This window comes from Vicugna pacos, unplaced genomic scaffold, assembly GCF_048564905.1.
Source record: "Vicugna pacos unplaced genomic scaffold, VicPac4 scaffold_124, whole genome shotgun sequence".
NCBI classification, from domain to species: domain Eukaryota; kingdom Metazoa; phylum Chordata; class Mammalia; order Artiodactyla; family Camelidae; genus Vicugna; species Vicugna pacos.
Window position 1 is genome coordinate 315469 of NW_027328804.1, and position 23177 is coordinate 338645.

A 23177-nucleotide genomic window follows, 5' to 3' on the forward strand; every position below is an offset into this window, starting at 1 on the left:
GACATGGGCGGCAGAAGTGGTGACTGCTGCAGTGGGGATTGGAGGGCCGGGGCGGCGGGCCGCAGAGCTGCTGAGGTGACTTTCCAGTGACCCATACGGAGAGCAGATCTGCAGGGGGAGTGTAAGGAGAGGAGCTGGTTTCAAGGAGATGGTTCTGTGTGTGTCATTTTGAGTGCGAAGTGTCTATGGGACATATAAGGAGTGATGTCCGTTGTTAAGCTGGATTCACCAGTCAGGAGCTCAGAGGAGCTGTGGGTGAGGCCGTGGGGGCGATTCAGTCCTGCCAGGTGGAGGACTGAAGACGAGGCCCTGGGGAAAAGGGCCATGTACATGGCAAATGGGAGAAGAGAGGTCCACCAAGAGAAAGAAGAATAGCAGTGCAGTTGAGAGAAAACGATTTGAGGCAACACAGAGAAGGCTGTAACCTGGCTTAAGAGGAATTTGAACACTGACTAAAGGGAGCGAAGTGAGAAAGGGGGGGTGTGTGGGGCATAAAAGCAAGGGCTAAAGCCCACCTTTAATTGTCTAAACTGAGGAAAAGGCGGAGTTGGACTACACTAATGTAGCCTTTAAAAAACAGATCTGTGTGTATCTGTGTGTGTGCATATGTGCACACACACTTTTCTGCCTGGGCTTTTAAAATTTATTTAAGTAAAACAAAAATTAAGGGGGGAAAATGTTCCACTGAAAGGAAAATATTTGTCCACGGCAAAAGCTACCTGGTAATCAAATAAACAGGAGCTGAGAATGCCCACTGGTTTGAAACACGCAGCCACCGGCAGTGCAACTCCTGTATCAGTGCCGTGGTGGGGCTGTGGGGGATGCAGGGCTCTGAGCCCTGGAGGAGTCATCAGCGCAGGCACTTCTCCAAGAAACTGGACTTTAAAGGGAAGAAGAAAGTATAGAAAGTATCAGAGAGCAATACAGGTCCGTGAGAGAGGGTTGGGAGAGGGTCAGCTTTGTTTTACAGGGGGCGTTTCTGGCCTTGCTGAGTTGCTAGGCCTTTGCTCTTGTTGGTCTTTGTTCCAAAAGCTTTTTAGAAAGTTCTTCTCGCTTGAATATCTGAACAGATTAAATCATGTTGGGTTATTTCTAGTGTTTTATTTTTAATTAAAAATTTTCTGGAATTTATTTTAATGTCAAAATTGAGGACAGTGTACCAGGCCTTCTAATGATTTAGCTAATTACACCAGTACCTGAATCCACTGATTTTAAGTGTCAGTTTTATAATATTTCTAAAATCTCTTAAATATCCACGTCTATTCTTGAAATGTGTTCTATTTCATTCATTCTCTCAGTGCACTATTTCTATACTGTTTCCATGACCATAGATTAATATCTCCTACAGTTGGTCCTATTTTATCCTTTTCCAGAATGTCCCTAATATTACAAATTCAAACATCCCTCCTCATTATTTTATTTGTATATTTGTGTATATTTCTGGAAGAAATTTAGGATCACCTTTCAGAATTTTTTCTTAAATCCATTCAGGATTATTAACTAAATTTGCATTCAGATACTAAATTTATTTTGGAGAAAAAATGTTCAAGTCCCCCAAATTTGAGTCTGCCAACTGAAGAGGATGGTGCATTCTACTGTTCATTCAATTATCATTTTTTTCTCTTTTTAAGTCATTTATCAGAATCATTTTAACATTTTTCATTAATTTATTTCTGAATAGTCTGTGCCTTTGTTGTCATTATAAATGATATCTTTTCTGGGTTTGAAGAGGGATGATTGCTAATGAAGTCTTAATTTCTAGTTTCTCTTGAATAAGAAAGGGATCTGACAGTGTGGGGCCCTCTTTCCAATATGGTGACTGTGAGCAGTGCATTTCATTAAGATGTCCACTTGCCAATTTGCCAGTGGCTGCACCCACTCCACATATTTCTGCTACTTACCTGCCCCCTGTAGGCAGATGTGTTCATGTAGGGTTAGGTGGGTTATGGAAACATATACTGATATCACTGCTGCCACGCTGCTGACCTTGTGGCATCACTAACTCTGGTTCTTTCTCTGTGACCTCCCTGAATATGACAGCTCCTTTTAGGCTGTGGACATGAGGCTTCTTTCCAGCACTGTCGGTTTTTCTGCAACACACCCCTGCCTCTCAGGTCAGAAGCAAATGTCAGCTCCTCCTACCCATCCACCCAATCCACTGTCTTGCCATTCCTGGCCAGAGTGGTCCCTATCCCTTGACTGAGCAGTAACACTGAAGGGACTACAAACTTGCCTCTCATCCACTGTCTTAGTTACATACCTGTGCTAGTTTACTTAAAAGTCTGCCAGTTAGGGTCTAAAAGTCTTTTAGATCTCTGGCCTTATCATTTCTAACTGCTCCCCCACCCCATGGAACAGCTTACCGCAGATCTCTGCTGCCCCATCTGTAGCAATGTCCTGTAAATTACAGACAGAGAGAAAAGAACTTCTAAGCCACCACCATAACTTTGACTTCCTGTGACCACACAGACCATAGAAATATCAAGATAAAAATTCCTGAAGAAGGATATTTTGCTTAGGAAGACACTTTAATTGCATACCTTTCTGTGACTTGTAATAACTTCATAGACTCTCTGAATGTGCTGCACTCACCTTCCCAGACTCAAGGGAGCTTGCTCACTTGCCTATTTTCAGTGCATTTCCTCCAACATTCTCTATGCAGAGCTTTCCCAAAAGTACATTCCTTATTCCTTTTTAAATTCTTATATACAACCACAGTATTCTTTTTCTTAATCCTCAATGACAAATCATCTTCCAAGATTGTATTATCAACACTGAGAGTGAATAATATGCATCAAGATTCCCAAGTTTATTACCAGCAAATAACTATGATTGGTTGAAGATTTTTAAGTATGTTATTCCTACTAAGGTTATATACGTGAAAGAAACAGTTTGTAATGAGTCTTCTTCCGAGAGATTTTATATTTGCCTTTTGTTTGGATTCTTTCACTGTTGAATAATATTATTACCATGAATGTCTTTTCTCTTTGGGATTTAGTTCACCATTTGCCCCTCTCTCTTTACAGGAGTAGAGGAATTGTTGTTGTCCTTCCATCCATCCACCACTCCATGTTGTGTGTCCATTCCTTTAACAGGTATTCAGTTTGGGTTCACCACCTTATCTGTGGCCTCTTTCCAGTGGCCCCTCCGTTGGCTCTGGAGAACAATATATTGCAAATCAGAGTGGGTATGTGGAAACTTGACTATCCAGTATAGACGCATGGTGCCAGAAAAAGCCCAGGACATTGCAGCGTGGCAGCCCACCATGCAAGGAACAGCAATTCTGGCTGTGGTGGACCAATGTGAGTAAAAAGGCTTCATGGGCTGAAGACTTTGAAAAGTCCAAACATGCATTGGCATTGCTTCCTAAGGAATCCAATGTTGGGTATTGTTTAATATGAGAGGGAGATGCTAACACTATCATTGCTATAAACAACATATTTGTTGTAACTGTAATTGTTATTATTTTAATATATTTTCTTTATAATTTTTATTTGTGACTTACAAGAGCTCTTACAGAGGCAGTTGTTAAGAAGCGTGGCCATTATACTGTTGCTGAAGTGTTAATTCAGTAGAAGCATGGTAATAGTATTAATAAGTACTCACTCATTTGATCCTCACATGGCTCTAAAGGTTACCCAGCAGTGCTTGTATAATGGAGATAGAAATCCATCCATTTAAGTGTTTGCAGAAACTAAAATAAGAGCAGTCATTCCACCATATTTTACCATATATTCCAGACTATCATTTTAAAGTAGGAACTACCTGATGAGGCCATAAAAACCCTTTGTGAATCCCCAATCATTCATTACATTCCTGGACCCTGGGGCAGAGGTTCTTCTAGAAGGTGGTCCCATCTCTCCTCCCCACCCCACTCTTGGGCTTTGCTACCCACTGTTGGTCATTAGCTAAGCATCCTCATGTCCTGCATGTGTCTGAGCTGTGAGGGAACAGACCTCAGCTCTTTACAAACTGTAGTGACTTTGACCAGTCTGAACAGTCTTTCTCCTTCCCTGCCCACTCCCACACAGGGCAACAGGGGGCTCACAACCACAGCGATTCCCATGCCAGCCCATTAGGGAGCCTTCTTCCCTAGAAATGTTCTTACAACCAGGGCTGTTTCCTCCCTTACTTCACTGACAGTTTCACTCCCAGCTTACAGTCCCCAACAAAATTCTATCCCAGTTTGAATTCCTTAATCAAGTCATATTTATGCTAAGTCCATGGCACTTTCCCATGAACACTCATAGAAACAGAACAGGGCCTGGCAGTGGCTGTGGGCCAGGTTCCTGAGTGAGGGGACTTGCTGGGCCCTTCAGGTTCTGTAGTCTGGCCCAAGCTTAGCTCCCGGCATGGCATCTTCCCATCTGCATGATTTCGGGCAAGGTTTCAACACTTTAGAGCTTCATTTTATCTCTGCTTCATATTTTAAGACTGTTATGTACCAAAAAGTGTGCTTAGGGAATTCAGTGAGTCAATGAATGGATGTCACATAAGATGGTCCTCAGGGAAGGTTAGTTATTTTCATTATGCACCATCGATAAAATTGGCTGCACAGACTTGGCCAGGTATCACAGCTACAGGCACAAGAATTTGACAGTGTGTCACTGTGGATCATAGTCACTATTTTACACAGTAAAACAGCTACCTGAGACCACCCAGCTGTCAGCCCACCCGACTCCCCACCCCACGATCCCTGAATTTATCTGATTTGCTTGCTACCCCTACTTTTTGGAGAAAGTTGGCAAATCACACACAGTCAATGACTGCTAGGTTATGTCCATTCCCATTCACTCAATTTGCCCCATTTTCAGTATCCACTGTGCTGCAAAACATAGACTAATATTCAGAATATGACAGCAAGGCCTTTCCCATTCCACAGTCAGAGAAGCATAAATCTGTCATGTTTAATATGGCATATGACACTAAGCAAGGCAGGAAAACAGGCTCCTGTGCTTTAAGAACATTTTTAATAATGACGTTTGAAACTAAAAGTGTTTTTGTTTGACCTTCAGCAAAGCAGAAAATTCAATTGACTCCTATTACCCATTCCTCAGATGTCCTGATTTGATTGTATTAGGCACTTTTTCCTCATCTCCCCAGCATGACTTTGCTCCATCAGCACAGATGGAGTGTCTCCAAGGCTGCTCCGTGTGCATGGGCGTGTGTGTGCACACATGTGCCCCCACTGGTTGGTGCCACTGATTCATATCCAGGGGTTGTTCTGTCTTATAACTCAGGCATTGCTTTATTATATCCTAGAAAACTGCTTTTAGATCTTTGATTGAACTATAGACCATCCTCTTGCCCACATTAGGAAGTGACGTCTTCCAAGACACAGGTCCTCTGTGCTTGTATTTATGTATAAATAAGAATTAAATATGCATGTCATCCCCTCATTTATTTAATTTGTGCCTTCCCAATTGAATGTGCACAGTAAGGGCTAACTCCATAACAGGAGAACTTTTAGGAAGAAAGAAGAAGGAATTAGCCACAAGGGAGAAGAGAGGACATCAAGCAGGCATTTGGTATAAAATCATTTACTCTAAAGCTGCTCTGGCTCAATAAATAAGTGGAATTGACATTGTTGTATCATGCCAGAGCATCTGCTGTTGAAGACCGATTTTAATTTACTTTGATATAACTGGAAAATTGTGTTGGAACAACATGGGAAATGAAGCACACTGCATCAATCTGTACTCCTGAAGTGTGTCTCACAGCTACTTAGTTTTGAGGAAAAGTATCTTGTCTGGAGACAATAGAATTATTTTCATTTTTGGAATTTTTCTGGCTTCCAGAAGCACATCTGCAGGTGATTCTGTAAAAGTCTAGATTTGACTTAAATAGCAGGAAATTTTAGCCTATTGAAATCAGGAGAAGTGAAATATTTTTGCCTACCACCACCACCACCACCAGGCAAGCACGTGTACACCCAGAGAGATTTCACATCAGACGGAATGACAAAGCTGGTTCTGTTACCGAGGCCAAACTTTTTCTGCTCGCTACACAACAGTGATACAAAAATAAATCAGGAGACAAGGTTTTGGAGCAAGGTATAGTAACTTTATTCAGAAAGCTGGCAGACCAAGAAGATGGGGGACTAATGTCCTGGAGAATCATCTTGCCCAAGTCAGAATTCAGGCCCCTTTTAAGCTAAAAAGGGGAGGGAGTGTGGTTGGCTGTGCAAACTTCTTGCTGCAGGCATTCTTTGTTCTTGCAGTCATCCATGTGGGTCAGGCTGTGGTGTCCCTTTAAACCTCCAACAAAACAAAGGTTATTCTCTATTTTGCAACTTGCCATCCTTGCATAAGTGCAGAAGTGCTAACATCATTAAAGGTCAGAGCCCCGAGAATAGGCTTTCCTGTAGGTTTTAGGCTAAAGGCAACGTTGTTTTACAAAAGGTGCAGAGCCAGCAAGTTTAAGCCTGGAAAACAGGGCACAGTGCTTCAAACTAAAGGAACAGATCCAATGTGGTGTCAGATTTGTTCTCTATTACAGTTCGATTTAGGGGAAATTTTGCAGTAGAAAGTCCCCTCAGTTTTTTTTCTTGCTTTACCTGACATCTTGTTTGTTGGCTTGTGGTCTCATGGTGTCTAAACCGTATGTTCAGATGAATAATATTAAAATCATATGGTGCAGAAAACATATCTGTTCCGCTTCAAAAAATGACTAAAACATTTAGCTTTGTTTATTCCCATAGAATTTGGATTGAATCAATTCTCGACTTTCTTCTTCCTTCAAACCAGTATTTTATTGGAGGGTTTAAAGCCCAAATTAAAGAATTTTGCAGGGAAATATACACAAAATGTTATGATAACTCACAGAGAAAAAAATGTGATAATGAGTGTGTATATGTCCATGAATGACTGAAAAATTGTGCTGAACACTGGAATTAGACACAACATTGTAAAATGATTATAAATCAATAAAAAATGTTTAACAAAAGAATTTTGGAGAAGACTCATGTAATTCATAACAGCTTTACATCCGAATTTAAGGCTGACCCATATTTATACTTTTAATCAAGGAACACAATAAACTTTCTTAGTGGATCATTTATGGCGTTTTTAACTTTTTCCATGTAATCGTTTGGAAGTTAAGAGGCCTAGACAGCTGATCTAACAAAACAGGAATCATTGCTTGACTCTGTGAATGAAAGAATCCCAGTATAGTTTCCTGCAAGTATATTTTATTAAAAATAACAAGGAATTCTTGCTCTCTAATAAAGCAACAGACAGAAGAACATTCTGAGTGTTTAAAATAAATCAGACTATGGGTTAACTTATCTAAACAAGTCAAGATAGTTTAGGGAAAAAAGTATGAACTTGAAGGAAAATACATATTGTGTAATTAATATCCTATTTTTAAGAAGCAAATGATAAAAAAAACCCAAAATTTAATCATTTATTTAAAAAGTAGTTATATAAAGCCAACTTGTTTTCATAAGTTACATAAATAAGAGGGCTATCAAAATCTACATTATTAAAGATTAAATTATACCAAATAGATCACCAAGGTTGATTGATTTTCATGATATAAATAATTTTTGAAAATATAACTTACATATAACATATCCAAGCAGCCCTTCAGTTATCCACAGTACCCTAGTCTACAGTTGTTCTTACTCTACTTAAAACAATTAATAGGCAAGGTTCAGGCCCTTTCATTTGAACTGCCGCTGGAATTCTGGATATTCCCTTAGTTTAAAGACCAAAAGCAAAGTAACAATTCTAGTTTAAAGCAGTTGCTAAAAGACTATAAAACATTCACTATCTATATCCAGTTACAGGAAAGAATTAAGTTTTCTGAACCATAAAAAAAGAAATCTGCTGAAAATGAAATTCTGTCATGTATGCTGACCATAACTATACAGGCTCTTAAATAATGCTCCCTTTACTGTTTTAATACCAACATAGGTCATTATAATCGCTTTCAAATTCCACTTATGCTAGATGAATGAACGCCTCTCCACATGCTCAATTCTGACAGCTGAGTGTGTGTGAAAGCCGTCAATCACCTAGCTAGTTGGGAACACACAGTTTCTTTTCAGTGGGAAAACACACGACATAAATATATATGGGGAGGTACTAGCTCCAACTCGGTTTAACAGAGAAAAGTGCATGAACTTGAAACTGACACTAAGAAGCATACTTAGAAATCACATTAAGTGTTTCTATGGCTCCTCAATCCCTTTATGCTACATTAATGAACGCGTCTCCACATGCTCAATTCTGAGAGTTGAATGTGCGTGTAATCAGTCAATGACCTATCTTGTTGTGAACACACAGTTTCTATAGAGTGTGGAACTAAAGTACATATATATATATGGATAGGTAGTAGCTCCAACATGGTTTTACACTGAAAACTGCATGAACTTTAAACCGGCACTAGAAAACATATGTACAAATCGCAGTAAGTGTTTCTAAAGTTACAAAATCCATTTTTGCTACATGAACGAAAGCCTCTACACATGTTCAATTCTGAGAGTTGAATGTGTGTGAAAGCCATCAAACAACTAGCTTGTTGGGAAAACACAGTTTCTTTTCTATTGGAAACTACACAATATCTATATGGTGAGATACTAGCAACAACCTGGTTTTACAGAGGAAATTGCATGAAATTCAAACCAGACTTTGGAAAAATAATGAGAAACCAGACTAAGTGTTTCTACTGCAACCCATTGCCCTCATCCTAGATGAATGAACGCCTCTCTCCATGCTCAGTTCTGAGAGATGAATGTGTTCAAAAGCCTTCTATCGGTTAGCTTGTAGGGAACACACAGATTCTTTTGAGTGGGGAAAAACAATACATACATATATATGGGAGGTAATATTTCCAAGTCGACTTTACAGTGAAAAGTGCATGAAATTCAAACCAGCACTAGGAACGAAACAGAGAAACCAGAGTAAGTGTTTCTAATGCAACCCATTCCCTTTATGGTAGATGAATGAACGTATCTTAAAATGCTCTATTCTGAGACTTAAGTGTGCGTGAAAGCCATCAATCACCTAGCTTTTTGGGAACACACAGTTTCTTTTGAGTTGGGAATAACACTATATAAATATATATGGGGAGGTACTAGCTCCAACTCTGTTTCACAGTGAAAAATGCATGAAATTCAAACTGGCACGAGGAAATATACTGAGAAACCATAGTAAGTGTTTCTACGGCAAATCATTCCCTTCATCCTAGATGAACGAACGTCTCTCCACAGGCTCAGTTCTGAGGGTTGAATGTGTGCAAAATCATCTATCACTAGTCTTGTGGGGAACAGACAGTTTCTTTTGACTGGGGAACTACACTACATACATATATATGGGGAGGTACTAGCTCCAAGTCGATTTTACAGTGAAAACTGCATGAAATTCAAACCGGCACAAGGAAATATACTGAGAAATCAGAGTAAGTGTTTCTTATGCTACCCATTCCCTTTATGCTAGATGAATGAACCAGACTCCACATGCTCAATTCTGAGAGTTAAGTGTGTGTGAAAGCCGACAGTCAACTAGCTTGTTGTAAACAAACATATTCTTTTGAGTGGAAAACTACAATACATTCATATATATGGAGAGGTACTAGGTCCAACTGTTTCACCGTGAAACCTGCAGCAAATTTACCGACACTAGGAAACATACTAAGAAACAAGAGTAATTATTTCTAGGGCAAACCATTCCCTTTATACTAGACGAATGAAAGCCTGTCCACATGCTCTGTTCTGAGTTTAATGCTAGAGAATACCATCTATCACTTAGCTTGTAGGGAACACAGTTTTTTTGAGTGCCGAACTAACTACATACATATATATGGGGAGGTACTAGCCCGAAGTCAATTTTACAATGAAAACTGAATGAACTTCAAACTGGCACTAGGAAACATAACTGAAAATCCAGATAAGTGTTTCAACTGCAACCCATTCCCTTCATCCTAGATGAACTAACGCTTCACCCCATGCTCAGTTCTGAGAGCTAACTCTGTGTGAAAGCCATCTATCACTTAGCTTGTAGGGAACACACAGTTACTTTTGATTGGGGAAATACACTACATACGTATAAATGAGGAGGTACTAGTTCCAAGTCGGTTCAAAAGTGAAAAATGCATGAAGTTCAGACCGGCACTAGTTAATATACTGAGAAACCAGAGTAAGTGTTTCTATTGCTAACTATTCCCTTTATGCTATATGAATGAATGTCTCTACACATGCTCAATTCTGAGAGTTAAATGAGTATAAAACCCGTTAGTAAGCTAACTTTTTGGGAACACACAAATTCTTTTCAGTGGGAAACAACACTAAATACCTATATATGGGGAGGTACTAGTTCCAAATCGGTTTTACAGTTAAAACTGCATGAACTTCAAACCCAAAATAGGAAACATACTGAGAAAACAGAGAAAATGTTTCTACTGCAAATCATTCCCTTTAAGCTAGTTGAAAGAATGCCTCTCCACATGCTCAGTTCTGAGTGTTGAATATGTTCGAATGTAAACTATAACTTAGCTTGTAGGGAAAACATAGTTTCCTTTGAGTGGGGAAATACACTACATATATCTATATTGGAAGGTAATAGCTCCAAGTCGTTTTTACACTGAAAACTGCATGAATTTCAAACCGCCACTAGGAAACATACTGAGAAATCAGAGTAGTTATTTCAAGTGTTACCTCTTCTCTTTATGCTAGATGAAAGAACGTATCTTAACATGCTCAATTCTGAGAGTAAGTGAGTGTGAAAGCCATCAAACACCTAGCTTGTTAGGGAAACACAATCTTTTTCATGGGGAAAATACATGACATGATTTTATATGGGGAGGTACTAGCCTCAACACGGTTTTACGGTGAGAACTGCATGAACTTCAAACCGGCACGAGGAAACAGACTGAGAAACCCGTGTAAGTGTTTCAACAGCAAACAATTCCCTTTATCCTAATTGAACGAAAGCCTCTACACATGCTCAGTTATGAGGGATGAATGTGTGCATATGTAAAACATAGCTTAGCTTGTAGGGAAAACATAGTTTCTAAAGAGTGCAGAACAACACTACATATATATATATGTATTGGGGTAATACCTCCAACTCGGGTTTACACTGAAAAATACATGAACTTTAAACGGACACTAAGAAACATCCTGACAAACCAGGGAAGTTCTTTCTACTGCAAACCATTATCTTTTGGCTAAAAGAACGAACGTCTCTTCACATGCTCAATTCTGAGAATTAATTGTGTGTGAAAGCCGTCAATCATCTTAGCAACTTGGGAACACACACATTCTATCCAGTGGGAAACTACTCTCTTTCTATATATATATATATATAGGGAGGTACAGGCTCCAACTCGTGTCTAAAGTGAAAAGTGTATAAACTTCAAAACGGCAATAGGAAACATACTGAGAAACCAGAGTAAATGTTTCAACTGCAACACATTCCCTTCATGTTAGATGAAAAAACGTCACAACTCAAGCTCAATTCTGAGATTTAAGAGTGTGTGAAAGCCGTCAACCAACTATCTTGTTTGGAACACACACTTCCTTTACACTGGAAAACTACACCATATAAATATATATGGGGAGGTAATATTTCCAACTCGGTTTTACAGTGAAAACTGCATGAAATTCAAACCGTCACTAGGAAACATACTGAGAAACCAAGTTAGCGTTTCTACTACAAACCATTCCCTTTAGGTTAGATGAACTAAACTCTCTCCACATGCTAAATTCTGAGATTTAGGTCAGTGTAAAAGTCATCAATTACCTAGCTTTTTGGGAAAACAAAGTTTTATTGAGTGGGAAACTACACTGTATATATATATATATATATATATATATATATATATATATATATATATATATATATATACATATATATATATATGGGATCATACTAGCTCCAACTCGGTTTTACAGTGAAAAATGCATCAATTTGAAACCAGAATTAGGAAACATACTCAGACCCCACAGTAAGTGTATATACAGCAATCCATTCTGTTTAGTGTAGATGAACGAATCCCTCCTCATGTAGTCAGTTTCAAAAATTGAATGTGTGTGAAAGCCGAAAATCAAAAATCTTATCGGGATCACATAGTTTGTTTACAGTGAGGAACATACTACATAAATATACATTGGCAGGTACGTTTTCCAACTAGGTTTTACAGTGAAAACATCATGAAGTTCAAACCGAAAATATTAAAAATACAGCGAAACCAGAGTATGAGTTTCTAGTGGCACCTACTCTATTTATGCTATATGAACAAATGTCTCTCCACTTGCTAAGTACTGAGAGTTCAGACGGTGTGGAAGCCATCAAAAAAATAGCATGAAGGGAACACAGACTTTCATTCAGTGGGAAAACAATCTACATACATAAATAGGGGGGTAATAGCTCAACTCGGTTTTACAGTGAAAATTGCATGAACTTCAAGTTGACACTAAATAACATACTGAGAAAACAGAGTAAATGAATCTACTGCAACCCATTCACTTTCGGTTAGATGAATGGACGACTGTTCACATACTGAACTCTGACAATAAAGTTTCTGTGAAATCCGTGATCACCTAGCTTGTTGGGAACACATAGTTGTTTCTACTGGAAAAAAACTACATACATATATATGGGGAGGTAATAGCTCGAACTCGATTTAACACTGAAAACTGCAGGAACGTCTAAGCAGCTCTAGGAAACATAATGAGAAACAAGAGTAAGTGTTATAACTGACACACATTCACTTAATGATACATAGACGAACGACACTACACATGCTCAAATATGACAGAGAAGTGTGTGTGAAAACCAACAATCACCAAGCATTTTGGGACCACAAAGATTCTTTTCATTTGGAAACCACACTACCAACATATATGTGGGGAGGTATAAGCTACAAAAATGTTTATATTCAAAATCGCAGGAAATTAAAATCGGAAATACGAAACAGACTGAGAAACCAGGTTGAGGTTTCTAACAGAAACGAGTTTCAATTGTGCTAGATGAAAAAAAGTCTCTCCAAATGTGAAGCTTCAAACTGAAAAGAAAGATTGCGTTCCCAAAAAGTTAGTTGAAGGAAGCTTTCACACACACTTATATCTCAGAACTGAGCATGTGGAGAGACGTTCGCTCTCAAAGAACAAGGAAATGGGTTAGGAGAAACACTTACTCTGGTTTCTTAGTCTGTTTCCTAGTGCCAGTTAGAAATACCTGAACATTTCACAGTAAACCAGAGTTGGAACATGTATTTCCCCATAAATAGATATGCAGTGGAGTTTGCAACTGAAAATGAATATTGCGTTCGCAACAAGCTAGGTGAAGGACCGCCTACACACATTATCTCTCAGAAATGGGCACGTGGATAGACGTTAATTCATCAAGCACCAAGGGAAAGGGTTGCAGGAGAGACACATACTCAGGTTTCTCAGTCAGTTTCCTACTGCCGTTCATAAGTTCCTGCAATATACAGTGTAAAAAAGGGTTAGAGATTGTACCTAGCAATAAATATGTATGCAGTGGGGTTTGATAGTGAAAAGAAACCCTGTGTTTCCAACAAGCTGGATGAAGGATGAGTTTCACATACACTTATCTCTCAGAATTGAGTATGTGGAGAAATGTTCGTTCATCTAGCACAAGGGAACGGGTTACAGGAGAAATAATTACTCTGGTTTCCCAGTATGTTTCCAGTGCCAATTTGAACTTGCTGGATATTTCACTGTAAAATACAGTTAGAGCTTGAACCTCCCGATATATAAGTATGCATTGGAGTATGCATCTAAAAAGAAACTTTGTGATCCAAACAAGCAAGATGAAGGACGGCTTTCACACACACTTATCTCTCAGAACTGACCACGAGGAGAGACGTTCATTCATCCAGCACAAAGGGAACGGATTGCAGGAGAAACACTTATTCGGGTTTCTCAGTCTGATTCCTAGTGCCGGTTTGAAGTGCCTGCGGTTTGCACTGTAAAACCGAGTTGGAGCTTATTCCTCCCCATATATATTTCTGGAGTGGAGTTTGCCACTGACAAGAAACTTTGTGCTCCCTTCAAGCTAGGTGAAGGACGGCTTTCACACACACTTATCTCTCGGAATTGAGCATGTGGAGAGACGTTCGTTCGTCCAGCACAATGGGAACGGGTTGCAAGAGAAACCTTTTCTCCAGTTTCTCAGTCTGTTTCCTAGTGCCGGTTTGAAGTGCCTGTCGTTGTCACTGTAAAACCGAGTTGGAGCTTGTACCTCCCCATATATATGTTTGGAATGGGGTTGGCAACTGAAAAGAAACTATGTGTTCCCTTCAAGCTAGGTGAAGAACGGCTTTCACACACACTTATCTCTCAGAAATGAGCATGTGGAGAGAAGTTCGTTCATCCAGCACAAAGGGAACGGGATGCAGGAGAAACAATTACTCTGGTTTCTCAGTCTGTTTCCTAGTGCCGGTTTGAAGTGCCTGCTTTTTTCACTGTAAAACTGAGTTGGAGCTTCTAACTCCCCATATATATGTATGAAGTGGAGCTTGCAACTGAAAAGAAACTTTGTGTTCCCTTCAAGCTAGGTGAAGGACGGTTTCACACACACTTATCTCTCAGAATTGAGCATGTTGAGAGACGTTCGTTCATCCAGCACAAAGTGAACGGGTTGGAGGAGAAACACTTACTCTGGTTTCTCAGTCTGTTTCCTAGTGCCGGTTTGAAGTGCCTGCCGTTTTCACTGAAAAACCGGGATGGAGCTTGTACCTCCAGTATATAATTATGGAGTGGGTTTGCAACTGAAAATAAACTTTGTGTTCCCTTCAAGCTAGTTGAAGGATGGCTTCACACACAATATTCTCTCAGAACCTAGCATGTGAAGTGACGTTCGTTCATCCAGCACAAAGGGAACGGGTTGCAGGAGAAACACTTACTCTGATTTCTCAGTCTGTTTCCTAGTGCCGGTTTGAAGTGCCTGCCGTTTTCACTGTAAAACCGAGTTGGAGCTTGTACCTCTCCATATATATTTATGGAGAGGAGTTTGCAACTGGAAAGAAACTTTGTGTTCCCTTCCAGCTAGGTGAAGAACGGCTTTCACACACACTTATCTCTCAGAAATGAGCATGTGGAGAGACGTTCGTTCATCCAGCAAAAAGGGAATGGTTTCCAGGAGAACCAATTTCTCTGGATTCTCAGCCTGTTTCCTGGTGCCGATTTGAAGTTCCTGCCGTTTTCACTGTATATCCGGGTTGGGGCTTGTACATCCAAATATATGTGTATAGATTGGATTTTGAAACTAAAAGAAATTTTGGGTTCCCTTCAAGCAAGGTGAAGGGCGGCATTCACACACACTTATCTCTCCGAACTGGGTATGTGGAGAGACGTTCGTCCATCCAGCACAATGGGAACGTGTTGCTGGAGAAACATTATCTAAGTTTTCTAAGTCTGTTTCCTAGTGCCGGTTTGAAGTGCCTGTTTTTTCATTGTAAAACAGAGTTGGAGCTTCATTCTCCCCAGACATATGTATGGAGAGGGTTTGCAACGAAAAGAAACTTTGTGTTCCCTTAAATCTAGTTGATGGACGGCTTTCAAACACACTTATCTCTGAAAACTGAGCATGTGGAGAGACGTTCGTTCATCCAGCACAAGGGGAAAGGGTTGCAGGTGAAACACTTACTCTGGTTTCTCAGTCTGTTTCCTAGTGCCAGTTTTATGTGCCAGCCGTTTTCACTGTAAAACCGAGTTGTAGCTTGTACCTCCCCATATATATGTAAGGAGTGGGATTTGCAACGAAAAGAAACTATGTGTTCCCATAAATCTAGTTGATGGACGGCTTTCACACACACTTCTCTCTCAGAACTGAGCATGTGGAGAGACTTTCGTTCATCTAGTACAAAGGGAACGGTTTGCATGAAAGACAATTACTCTGGTTTGTCAGTCTGTTTCCTTGTGCTGGTTTGAAGTGCCAGCCTTTTTCACTGAAAACCCGAGTTGGTGCTTATTCTTCCCCATATATATGTATGGTGTGGGGTTGGCAACTGAAAAGAAATTTTGGGTTCCCTTCAAGCTGGGTGAAGGACGGATTTCACACACACATATCTCTCAGACTTTAGCATGTGGAGAGACGTTCGTTCATGCAGCACAAACAGAACGGGTTGCAGGAGAAACACTTACTATGGTTTCTCAGTCTGTTTCCAGGTGCAGGTTTAAAGTTCCTGCGGTTTGAACTGTAAAACTGAGTTGGAGCTTGTACCTCTCCATATATATGTATGGAGTGGGGATTGCAAATTAAAAGAATCTTTGTGTTCCCTTCAAGCTATGTGAAGGACGACTTTCACACACACTTATCTTACAGAACTGAGCAAGTGGAAAGAAGTTCGTTCAACCAGCCCTAAAGGAACGGGTTGCAGGAGAAACACTTACTCTGGTTTCTCAGTCTAATTCCTAGTGCCGGTTTGAAGTTCCAGCGGTTTGCACTGTAAAATCGAGTTGGAGCTTATTCCTAACCATATATATTTCTGGAGTTGAGTTTGCAACTGCAACCCGTTCCCTTTGTGCTGGATGAACGAACGTCTCTCCACATGCTCAGTTCTGAGAGATAAGTGTGTGTGAAAGCCGTCCTTCACCTAGCTTGAAGGGAACACAAAGTTTCTTTTCAGTTGCCAACTCCACTCCATACATATAGATGGGGAGGTACAAGCTCCAACTCGGGTTTACAGTGAAAACGGCAGGCACTTCAAACCGGCACTAGGAAACAGACTGAGAAACCAGAGTAAGGGTTTCTCCTGCAACCCGTTCCCTTTGTGCTGGATGAACGAACGTCTCTCCACATGCTCAGTTCTGAGAGATAAGTGTGTGTGAAAGCCGTCCTTCACCTAGCTTGAAGGGAACACAAAGTTTCTTTTCAGTTGCCAACTCCACTCCATACATATATATGGGGAGGTACAAGCTCCAACTCGGTTTTACAGTGAAAACGGCAGGCACTTCAAACCGGCACTAGGAAACAGACTGAGAAACCAGAGTAAGGGTTTCTCCTGCAACCCGTTCCCTTTGTGCTGGATGAACGAACGTCTCTCCACATGCTCAGTTCTGAGAGATAAGTGTGTGTGAAAGCCGTCCTTCACCTAGCTTGAAGGGAACACAAAGTTTCTTTTCAGTGGCCAACTCCACTCCATACATATATATGGGGAGGTACAAGCTGCAACTCGGTTTTACAGTGAAAACGGCAGGCACTTCAAACCGGCACTAGGAAACAGACTGAGAAACCAGAGTAAGGGTTTCTCCTGCAACCCGTTCCCTTTGTGCTGGATGAACGAACGTCTCTCCACATGCTCAGTTCTGAGAGATAAGTGTGTGTGAAAGCCGTCCTTCACCTAGCTTGAAGGGAACACAAAGTTTCTTTTCAGTTGCCAACTCCACTCCATACATATATATGGGGAGGTACAAGCTCCAACTCGGTTTTACAGTGAAAACGGCAGGCACTTCAAACCGGCACTAGGAAACCGACTGAGAAACCAGAGTAAGGGTTTCTCCTGCAACCCGTTCCCTTTGTGCTGGATGAACGAACGTCTCTCCACATGCTCAGTTCTGAGAGATAAGTGTGTGTGAAAGCCGTCCTTCACCTAGCTTGAAGGGAACACAAAGTTTCTTTTCAGTTGCCAACTCCACTCCATACATATATATGGGGAGGTACAAGCTCCAACTCGGTTTTACAGTGAAAACGGCAGGCACTTCAAACCGGCACTAGGAAACAGACTGAGAAACCAGAGTAAGGGTTTCTCCTGCAACCCGTTCCCTTTGTGCTGGATGAACGAACGTCTCTCCACATGCTCAGTTCTGAGAGATAAGTGTGTGTGAAAGCCGTCCTTCACCTAGCTTGAAGGGAACACAAAGTTTCTTTTCAGTTGCCAACTCCACTCCATACATATATATGGGGAGGTACAAGCTCCAACTCGGTTTTACAGTGAAAACGGCAGGCACTTCAAACCGGCACTAGGAAACAGACTGAGAAACCAGAGTAAGGGTTTCTCCTGCAACCCGTTCCCTTTGTGCTGGATGAACGAACGTCTCTCCACATGCTCAGTTCTGAGAGATAAGTGTGTGTGAAAGCCGTCCTTCACCTAGCTTGAAGGGAACACAAAGTTTCTTTTCAGTTGCCAACTCCACTCCATACATATATATGGGGAGGTACACGCTCCAACTCGGTTTTACAGTGAAAACGGCAGGCACTTCAAACCGGCCCTAGGAAACCGACTGAGAAACCAGAGTAAGGGTTTCTCCTGCAACCCGTTCCCTTTGTGCTGGATGAACGAACGTCTCTCCACATGCTCAGTTCTGAGAGATAAGTGTGTGTGAAAGCCGTCCTTCACCTAGCTTGAAGGGAACACAAAGTTTCTTTTCAGTTGCCAACTCCACTCCATACATATATATGGGGAGGTACAAGCTCCAACTCGGTTTTACAGTGAAAACAGCAGGTATTTCAAACCGGCACTAGGAAACAGACTGAGAAACCAGAGTAAGGGTTTCTCCTGCAACCCGTTCCCTTTGTGCTGGATGAACGAACGTCTCTCCACATGCTCAGTTCTGAGAGATAAGTGTGTGTGAAAGCCGTCCTTCACCTAGCTTGAAGGGAACACAAAGTTTCTTTTCAGTTGCCAACTCCACTCCATACATATATATGGGGAGGTACAAGCTCCAACTCGGTTTTACAGTGAAAACGGCAGGCACTTCAAACCGGCACTAGGAAACAGACTGAGAAACCAGAGTAAGGGTTTCTCCTGCAACCCGTTCCCTTTGTGCTGGATGAACGAACGTCTCTCCACATGCTCAGTTCTGAGAGACAAGTGTGTGTGAAAGCCGTCCTTCACCTAGCTTGAAGGGAACACAAAGTTTCTTTTCAGTTGCCAACTCCACTCCATACATATATATGGGGAGGTACACGCTCCAACTCGGTTTTACAGTGAAAACGGCAGGCACTTCAAACCGGCCCTAGGAAACCGACTGAGAAACCAGACTAAGGGTTTCTCCTGCAACCCGTTCCCTTTGTGCTGGATGAACGAACGTCTCTCCACATGCTCAGTTCTGAGAGATAAGTGTGTGTGAAAGCCGTCCTTCACCTAGCTTGAAGGGAACACAAAGTTTCTTTTCAGTTGCCAACTCCACTCCATACATATATATGGGGAGGTACAAGCTCCAACTCGGTTTTACAGTGAAAACGGCAGGCACTTCAAACCGGCACTAGGAAACAGACTGAGAAACCAGAGTAAGGGTTTCTCCTGCAACCCGTTCCCTTTGTGCTGGATGAACGAACGTCTCTCCACATGCTCAGTTCTGAGAGATAAGTGTGTGTGAAAGCCGTCCTTCACCTAGCTTGAAGGGAACACAAAGTTTCTTTTCAGTTGCCAACTCCACTCCATACATATATATGGGGAGGTACAAGCTCCAACTCGGTTTTACAGTGAAAACGGCAGGTACTTCAAACCGGCACTAGGAAACCGACTGAGAAACCAGAGTAAGGGTTTCTCCTGCAACCCGTTCCCTTTGTGCTGGATGAACGAACGTCTCTCCACATGCTCAGTTCTGAGAGATAAGTGTGTGTGAAAGCCGTACTTCACCTAGCTTGAAGGGAACACAAAGTTTCTTTTCAGTTGCCAACTCCACTCCATACATATATATGGGGATGTACAAGCTCCAACTCGGTTTTACAGTGAAAACGGCAGGCACTTCAAACCGGCACTAGGAAACAGACTGAGAAACCAGAGTAAGGGTTTCTCCTGCAACCCGTTCCCTTTGTGCTGGATGAACGAACGTCTCTCCACATGCTCAGTTCTGAGAGATAAGTGTGTGTGAAAGCCGTCCTTCACCTAGCTTGAAGGGAACACAAAGTTTCTTTTCAGTTGCCAACTCCACTCCATACATATATTTGGGGAGGTACACGCTCCAACTCGGTTTTACAGTGAAAACGGCAGGCACTTCAAACCGGCACTAGGAAACCGACTGAGAAACCAGAGTAAGGGTTTCTCCTGCAACCCGTTCCCTTTGTGCTGGATGAACGAACGTCTCTCCACATGCTCAGTTCTGAGAGATAAGTGTGTGTGAAAGCCGTCCTTCACCTAGCTTGAAGGGAACACAAAGTTTCTTTTCAGTTGCCAACTCCTCCATACATATATATGGGGAGGTACAAGCTCCAACTCGGTTTTACAGTGAAAACGGCAGGCACTTCAAACCGGCACTAGGAAACAGACTGAGAAACCAGAGTAAGGGTTTCTCCTGCAACCCGTTCCTTTTGTGCTGGGTGAACGAACGTCTCTCCACATGCTCAGTTCTGAGAGATAAGTGTGTGTGAAAGCCGTCCTTCAACTAGCTTGAAGGGAACACAAAGTTTCTTTTCAGTTGCCAACTCCACTCCATACATATATATGGGGAGGTACAAGCTCCAACTCGGTTTTACAGTGAAAACGGCAGGCACTTCAAACCGGCCTTAGGAAACAGACTGAGAAACCAGAGTAAGGGTTTCTCCTGCAACCCGTTCCCTTTGTGCTGGATGAACGAACGTCTCTCCACATGCTCAGTTCTGAGAGATAAGTGTGTGTGAAAGCCGTCCTTCACCTAGCTTGAAGGGAACACAAAGTTTCTTTTCAGTTGCCAACTCCACTCCATACATATATATGGGGAGGTACAAGCTCCAACTCGGTTTTACAGTGAAAACGGCAGGCACTTCAAACCGGCACTAGGAAACAGACTGAGAAACCAGAGTAAGGGTTTCTCCTGCAACCCGTTCCCTTTGTGCTGGATGAACGAACGTCTCTCCACATGCTCAGTTCTGAGAGATAAGTGTGTGTGAAAGCCGTCCTTCACCTAGCTTGAAGGGAACACAAAGTTTCTTTTCAGTTGCCAACTCCACTCCATACATATATATGGGGAGGTACAAGCTCCAACTCGGTTTTACAGTGAAAACGGCAGGCACTTCAAACCGGCACTAGGAAACAGACTGAGAAACCAGAGTAAGGGTTTCTCCTGCAACCCGTTCCCTTTGTGCTGGATGAACGAACGTCTCTCCACATGCTCAGTTCTGAGAGATAAGTGTGTGTGAAAGCCGTCCTTCACCTAGCTTGAAGGGAACACAAAGTTTCTTTTCAGTTGCCAACTCCACTCCATACATATATATGGGGAGGTACAAGCTCCAACTCGGTTTTACAGTGAAAACGGCAGGCACTTCAAACCGGCACTAGGAAACAGACTGAGAAACCAGAGTAAGGGTTTCCCCTGCAACCCGTTCCCTTTGTGCTGGATGAACGAACGTCTCTCCACATGCTCAGTTCTGAGAGATAAGTGTGTGTGAAAGCCGTCCTTCACCTAGCTTGAAGGGAACACAAAGTTTCTTTTCAGTTGCCAACTCGACTCCATACATATATATGGGGAGGTACAAGCTGCAACTCTGTTTTACAGTGAAAACGGCAGGCACTTCAAACCGGCACTAGGAAACAGACTGAGAAACCAGAGTAAGGGTTTCTCCTGCAACCCGTTCCCTTTGTGCTGGATGAACGAACGTCTCTCCACATGCTCAGTTCTGAGAGATAAGTGTGTGTGAAAGCCGTCCTTCACCTAGCTTGAAGGGAACACAAAGTTTCTTTTCAGTTGCCAACTCCACTCCATACATATATATGGGGAGGTACAAGCTCCAACTCGGTTTTACAGTGAAAACGGCAGGCACTTCAAACCGGCACTAGGAAACAGACTGAGAAACCAGAGTAAGGGTTTCTCCTGCAACCCGTTCCCTTTGTGCTGGATGAACGAACGTCTCTCCACATGCTCAGTTCTGAGAGATAAGTGTGTGTGAAAGCCGTCCTTCACCTAGCTTGAAGGGAACACAAAGTTTCTTTTCAGTTGCCAACTCCACTCCATACATATATATGGGGAGGTACAAGCTCCAACTCGGTTTTACAGTGAAAACGGCAGGCACTTCAAATCTGCCCTAGGAAACAGACTGAGAAACCAGAGTAAGGGTTTCTCCTGCAACCCGTTCCCTTTGTGCTGGATGAACGAACGTCTCTCCACATGCTCAGTTCTGAGAGATAAGTGTGTGTGAAAGCCGTCCTTCACCTAGCTTGAAGGGAACACAAAGTTTCTTTTCAGTTGCCAACTCCACTCCATACATATATATGGGGAGGTACAAGCTCCAACTCGGTTTTACAGTGAAAACGGCAGGCACTTCAAACCGGCACTAGGAAACCGACTGAGAAACCAGAGTAAGGGTTTCTCCTGCAACCCGTTCCCTTTGTGCTGGATGAACGAACGTCTCTCCACATGCTCAGTTCTGAGAGATAAGTGTGTGTGAAAGCCGTCCTTCACCTAGCTTGAAGGGAACACAAAGTTTCTTTTCAGTTGCCAACTCCACTCCATACATATATATGGGGAGGTACAAGCTCCAACTCGGTTTTACAGTGAAAACGACAGGCACTTCAAACGGGCACTAGGAAACCGACTGAGAAACCAGAGAAAGGGTTTCTCCTGCAACCCGTTCCCTTTGTGCTGGATGAACGAACGTCTCTCCACATGCTCAGTTCTGAGAGATAAGTGTGTGTGAAAGCCGTCCTTCACCTAGCTTCAAGGGAACACAAATTTTCTTTTCAGTTGCCAACACCACTCCATACATATATATGGGGAGGTACAAGCTCCAACTCGGTTTTTCAGTGAAAACGGCAGGCACTTCAAACCGGCACTAGGAAACAGACTGAGAAACCAGAGTAAGGGTTTCTCCTGCAACCCGTTCCCTTTGTGCTGGATGAACGAACGTCTCTCCACATGCTCAGTTCTGAGAGATAAGTGTGTGTGAAAGCCGTCCTTCACCTAGCTTGAAGGGAACACAAAGTTTCTTTTCAGTTGCCAACTCCACTCCATACATATATATGGGGAGGTACAAGCTCCAACTCGCTTTTACAGTGAAAACGGCAGGTACTTCAAACCGGCACTAGGAAACCGACTGAGAAACCAGAGTAAGGGTTTCTCCTGCAACCCGTTTCCTTTGTGCTGGATGAACGAACGTCTCTCCACATGCTCAGTTCTGAGAGATAAGTGTGTGTGAAAGCCGTCCTTCACCTAGCTTGAAGGGAACACAAAGTTTCTTTTCAGTTGCCAACTCCACTCCATACATATATATGGGGAAGTACAAGCTCCAACTCGGTTTTACAGTGAAAACGGCAGGCACTTCAAACCGGCACTAGGAAACAGACTGAGA